At 45.3% G+C, this 6,801-nt stretch overlaps 1 pseudogene; it reads right to left on the bottom strand.

Annotated features, from left to right (window-relative positions):
* Positions 1 to 1,789: 1,789 nt before the first annotated feature.
* On the bottom strand, positions 1,790 to 2,686 carry LOC101773760 (annotated as a pseudogene).
* Positions 2,687 to 6,801: the final 4,115 nt, after the last annotated feature.

The following is a 6,801-nucleotide window of genomic DNA, read 5'->3' as shown; positions in this document are numbered from 1 at the left end:
AGCTAAAGCATTCGGCAATGTTTAAAACATTGCCGAGTGTCAAGGCTAAAACACTCGGCAAAATGGTGCGTAGATCACATATTGTATGGTCACTTTGCCGAGTGTCAAGGCCAAACACTCAGCAAAGTTGTACCCAGAATGACAAATTTGGCCTCTTTGCCAAGTGCTTTGCCGAGCGACCATAAAATTCCTATTTTTATGGTTCGATCACGTATAACGGACCCCTACTCAAACAATCACAGGCATAATTTACAACAAACATCACAGGCATAATTCACAATAAGCATCACATGCATAATTCACAATAAGCATCAAGTAAGCCACAAATGCAAATGCAAGTCACAACTAAGTCACAAGTAGTCACTGCGGAGGCCCTGGGAACCACTATGACAAATCTGGGTCTTGAGGCTGATTATTCGATGCCGCCGATTGATTCTTCACAAAGGAGAAGAGATTGCATGTGTGAGACAAGATTGATATTTATATGTCATGCACTTAATAATAATATGAGCAAAATTAGGAAAAACTATGATTCCTAAATCGGAAGTAATGTGGCCAGAAACTATTTTTCTACTATGCATATTTGATTTTTCTACGAATATTATTCCATTTATTTCATGCAGTTATAGCTCAAATTCAATTTATATCAATTAAAATTCTATAATTGTAGTTAATAAATTAAAATTATCAAATGGATCCGTAAAATTACCAAAATTTGACATGAACCAATCTATGTTGTATATTGCTTATACAAAAAAATTTCAAGTCAAACCCCAATTCGACCTTCATTTTGAGTCCAAATCTTACTGGACCCTTCTCAATACTACGATTCTTCTTCGGAGATGCTTCCGTTTGTAAGCATCGTACGTGACAAATTGTGCGAAACCTTCTCAATTTTTTACCACAGCCTCTACATATGATATCACGAGATCTTGACAAATCTCATGATTTTCGGACTTGGTTTGCCCTTTTTAGAATTTAAAAACCATTCGGCCACACGTTCGTGGTTGTGTTTCCTGAACAAGATGTTCGAAATTTCCTTTCATTTCCCAGGTAAGGCCTCGCACTAGACTCAAAAACATGAATATCCTTTTTCCACTCATTTTATTCCATTATTTGAATCACTTGCGGTTCAAATTTGACTAATACCAAAAAATTTCTCTAAATACAATTAATTAATTAATTATAGCAAACAGATCGAGAAATATACCAAATTTTAACATGTAGTACCACATGTTGTATGTAGAGAGTAGAAAAAGTTTGGAGGGCAGGAGATGAAAAAAACTTATTATTTTGCCAAGTGCCTTGTAACAACACTCGGCAAACATATGACGTTGCCAAGTATCTTATAGAAACACTCGGCAAACAATTGTCTTTGCCGAGTGTCACTAACGGACACTCGGCAAAGTGCTAACGGCCGGCACGCTGTTTGACGGCCGTCGCACGTGGCAGTCACGTGGTGGTATTTTGTCGAGTGTTTGGAGTGTCAAGTTGTTGTTTGTCGATTGTTTTCTTTCCTACATTCGGCAAATAAGTTTTTTGCCAAGTGCAATTTATATGCCGAGTGTTTCGATGGAGGCACTCAGCAAACTGTGCCTTTGCCGAGTGCTCGATGGAATGCACTCGACAAACCAAATGACACTCGGCATATCTGTTGTTTCCGGTAGTGTACGACGTGCACGACCAACATTCGGTCACGCATGTGCACACGAAATCAAAAAAAATATGCAAAACAATGTAACAAATGATCCACAGCGCAAGACTAATGCGGTATGCAACCAAACACACCCTACCTTGCACGGGCGCCATCAATACGCGCTTTGGTGAAGCCAATGCAGGCGTTGACGAAGTTCTCATCGATGAAGTCAGTGGAGAAAACCTGCAGCTTGTTGCCATGGCCCTCAACAAACACCCTAGAGATGAAGAGCCGCGCAAACCTGCGGATCCACCGCGTCACCGGCTCGACCGCCAACGACGCCAGGCTTTGGGTCACCGGCGGATTCCTGCTCAGCTTATACTGAGGTTGCTATCGAACTTTGTCTTGGGCATGTCCGTGTTGATCCAGTCGCCACAGAGGCTCGCCGGGCTTGGGTGCCGGCGACTGCCTCGGTTTCCACACGCAGATGACCCGCTTGGGGAGCAGCTTGGCTGTAGTCTTGTTGAACACCCGGTCGTCCTGCCGGATCAGGTGATCGCCGAGCCTGTCGACGAGGTACCGAGCGAATTCCGGCGGGTCTTGCTGGTCATACTCGGTGCGTATCTCGAGGATGACAAACTCCGACGTCGTCTCCTCCAGGAACCTCTTCACGTCGTCGAGCACGACGTCCACGGGATAGCTGAGGAGGATCCCGTGGCAGACGCGGCGATCCTTCTAGACGCGCACGTCGAGGACCCGGCACCCCATGGCGAGCTGCTCGTAGACGACGGACAGCGTCTGGCACTGCGCCAAGGGCGCGGCGGAGATCCCATTGGTGGCCGAGTCGTGGGTGCCCGGCCATACCACCTGGTTCACGCGCACGTTGCTAGCTCCAAGGCCTTCCATCCACTTCTTGTGGTTCCCCGGCCGGTATCCGGAGCCGGGGAACGAGTCGGCTGACGACGAGAGCAGCACGGCCAGCGCCTGCTCCTGTGCGGCGGCTTCACGCAAGCGTCTGGGCACGTCCAAGAAGCTGATGACAGAACCCATAGCACTTGTTGCAATTGCTGTTGGATTGTGTTGGAATAAGAAGAAGGCGTGTTAAAACTTAAAAGCTCATATTGATATAGGATCTGAGCATCTCAGCACGTCTCTAACAATGTATTAAGTCACAAGTCAACGGAAGCTTTGTAGCTTAAATTATAAAGTAGTCTCTATAAGTTCTTGAAACTGCTGACAGACGAAACCTGGAAGCCAACATTAGCCTACATTTTGTTGACGATTAAAACTGCAACCTCCGTGCAGTCTGGGGAAAACTGGAGCACAAACCAGGTTATCCGTTTTTGTGAAGCGCAAAACGCTACAGCAAAAGCAATTTTCCAACGCACCCCTTTGACATTTTCACAACAGAGCAGCTGCATTTTGTTTTGATATAGAGAACATTAATTAGCATGATAATAGTATTCCCAGTGGACATTGAGATAATACTCCCTAGCTCCATTCCATGTGACAAATTATAGGTTTACATTTAGTTTTGTTACAGGTCAAGCTTCTAACTTTGACCAAGTTTGTAAAAGATCCACTAACATGACAATATGAAATAGATCCACTATCAAGATATACTTAATATGGATTTAATGAAAGTGATTTGATGTTGTAAATGATGTTGAATTTTGTTTATAGAAACTTAGTTACATGTTTGACTTAGGACAAATCTAAAGTGACCTAAAATTTATAATGGATCGGAGCGAGTAGTTGCGCACTAGAGGTGGTCTCTCTAACGCACAATAATGCACAAGAATTATGAGTAATAATGCATATACTCAACTTCAATTTGGTCCATAAATACATTAGTAAGTATACTAAGTTAATAAGCATGACTACAAGGCACTAACCAGAACATGAATTTTTTACTAGATAATTTCACATAATTCTATTTAACAAACATGCAAGCACACTGATATACGTGCACACACTTACCCAACATAGCATGGGCACCATATATCCGTATAAAGGCCTCTAGGAGGTTGGGTCAGCAAACCATGAGATTGTTAAAATCATTGCATGCGTTTCATTGTTGACACTCGCGCCGGCTATGATTGAATGAATAATTAGCAAAAAAAATACCAGCACCCATCCAGAGTCAGAAACACAAACCCAAGTGTACATGTTTCACATGAAACTAACGAAACCATACATAATTATGAATTTAGACTTTATCTCTATATCTACTAGACCTATCTATTAATTAATGGTGATTCTTATTATTGCCACAAAGCACAAGGTACTAACATTAATTCCAAGTTGTGCTTAAAATTAACACCTCTTGCTAGGTGCTGATTAGGTACAGACTTACCAGGTCCATGTCTTAGAGACAAGAATAAGGCTTTCGAAGTAACATGACTTGCTAAAGAAAATTTCTGAAATAAGCAATCTAAATTTTCTTATTTTATTATTCAACTTGACATGTAGTAGCCATGTATTATTGCTGGGCTATAGATATACAAGTACAAGTAAATATAATTGAACAGTGGGCCTCTTTGGATGCGTGAATAATGTTGCTGATTGTTCAGGAGTGTATAACACGCATGCATGTGTATCCAAGCACATCTGACTTTATATGACATAACTGGCATCTATTGTTGTACGCCTAGTGGACATACATGTACACTGCTGGAAAATGCGGCTTTAGTCTCAGTTGAATAGGATCATAAATCCCAGAAATCCAACCGGGACAAAATTTTCGAGACAAAAAGAAGGTTCTTTAGTCCCGGGTCATCCACCCCGGACTAAAGACCCCCTATAATCCCGGTTGGTGTTACCAACCGGGACTAAAAAGTTTCAAAAAAAATAAAAAAAAAGCACCCACGCTGCCCGCCCACCCGCCCGCCCCTCGCCCGCCCGCCTCTGTCCGACTCCGCCCGCGTGGCCGCCGCTCGCCCGCCTGCGCCTGCCGACCGCCTGCCTCTGCCCGCACCCGCCGACCGCCCGCCCGCTTGCCCGCCGCCCGACCGCACCACTGCTAGTGAGGGGCAAGCAAAGGGGGAAGGGGAGGGGCAGCAGAGGAGGAGGGGGTGGCGGTGGCGCAGAGAGGGAGGAGAGGATAAGGAGAGAGGGGAGGGGAGCGCCGCTGGAGAGGATGAGGAGAGGGAGGAGACGAAGAAGATAAGTGGAGAGGAGGAGAGCACTGCATGGGAGGATAAGGAAGGTAGAGAGAGGACTGCATGGAAATCTGGCACCGACGCTTCCAACCGGGATAAGGGGGGTGGTGTCGGTGTAGCCGTTGCAACTAGGACTAAAGGAGGGGTTTTAGTCCCAGTTGGTTTTTACAACTGGGATTAAAGCCCCCTCCCCCCCAGTGGCCTTCTGTGGCACTTTTTTGACCTAGGACTAAAGATACTTTAGTCTCAGGTCCAAATTTAACTGGGACAAAAGTACATGGATGGAAGGTCAGTTCGCTACTAGTGATAGTTATATATGCCAGCAATGACTACATTAATGAGTGGTGGACTAAATCAGTAGTGGTCCCTCTAATATACTACAATGCTCAAGACTTGCCAGTAATTTGTACTCCCTCTGTCCACAAAAGAGTATATTTTTAGACTTTTGTATCTTAAGATAGTTCAATATTCCTTAAAAATGTTGACATAGCGTAATAAAAATGTTGAAATGGTTTATACAAAAATGTCGAAGTAGCATATTAAAATGATGAAAGATTAAAATAAAAAATAAAATATAGAATACTGGATCTCAAGTTGTAGCATTAATTCCAACAATTACTATGGTTTAAACGGAATTTTAATTGGATGCACGTTTGAAGAGAAAATATCATTTGACGTTCAAAATATGTTTACGTTTCCATCCTCCTCCCTCCAATCTTGTTTTGCCACATGGACAAGCTACCCTGTTGCCTCCACCGCATACGCACATAGCAACTCGAGCAAGGACCCTACTCAAAAAGTAGGGGCCAAGAGAGAAAAAAACGCACTCCAGCAGGTCCCTACTCGGGTATCTACTTTAGGGATACCCCTATTTTCGCTTGTCCATCCCCTTCTCCCACAGGTGGAGAGAGAAATCCCCACTACTCGGTCATTGGCCGTTTCCCCCCACGTGCCACCGAGTGTCGCCTTGCTCCGCTCCTCCCCTACCGTTGATCTGCTCCGCTCATCGTCGCCGGTCCAATTCCGCCCGTCGCTGCCAGTCCCTACAACGAATCGAGGCTGTTCTCGCCGCTGGTTCACACGAATCAAGGTCACCCGCACGAAGCTAGGGCTCCCCGCTGCTACCTGGAGCTCCCTCTCCGTGGGCCGCGGCCCCCACCATGAGCTTGGCTCCCCAGCTCCCGTCCACATCCGCCGCCTAGAGGATCCAGCACCTGGAGGCAATTAGCTTAAGATGCATCGTCGGTGACTTCGACTCGGAGACGGAAAAATAATTCCGCTGGTATTTTTCCTTCTCACGAGCGTGGAGCAGTAGCGGATCATCAGCCCTGAGCGACGCACGGAGCCACGGAGGATGATCGGCTATAGAAGTGCGACCAATGCTGCAGCTTTTTGCATGTAGACAAGCCGATAACTGATTGACCTCCCGCAAGCTTCTCTTATCCATTTCGAATTGGAACTTGATGACTTACTTCTCGTTGAGTAGATTGATTTTGAAGATGAGGTCCTTCAAGCTCGCCCGATGATCTCGACGATCACCCCTACCTGGCATGTCAGATGTCGGTGTTTTATACCTGGCAACCTACTGAGGGGTATCTCGAGGTAATAGATTGGTTGGTGGGGGATCATTGGACCTATTACTCGAAGGCAAAAGTGAGGACACAAGACACAAATTTATACAGATTCGGGCTGCCAGAGTAGCGTAATACCCTACTTCCTATTTAGGGTGCTGTATATTGTGCCCTACGCATGAGTGTTGTTTGGTATTGAGGATTTGGTCCTCTGTTGCGATTCTATGAGGTCTTCACCTACCAATCTAGGGACCCCTACCCTCCTTTATATACTTCAGGGGGCGGGATTACTAGTCAGTTACAAGGTAGGAGTCCTAGTAGTATTACATGGTATGAGTCCTAGTAGGATTACAAAGAAATTCTAGTAGGAGTCCGTCTTCTTCCTTCCTTATGGGTACTGGAAGATCCCCGACACTCCCCTCCGTGGCGGCCC

The sequence above is a fragment of the Setaria italica genome, chromosome VIII (genome assembly GCF_000263155.2).
Source record: "Setaria italica strain Yugu1 chromosome VIII, Setaria_italica_v2.0, whole genome shotgun sequence".
NCBI lineage: Eukaryota > Viridiplantae > Streptophyta > Magnoliopsida > Poales > Poaceae > Setaria > Setaria italica.
Note: the sequence above shows the minus strand (reverse complement) of the source record. Positions and strands in the feature narration are given on the sequence as shown.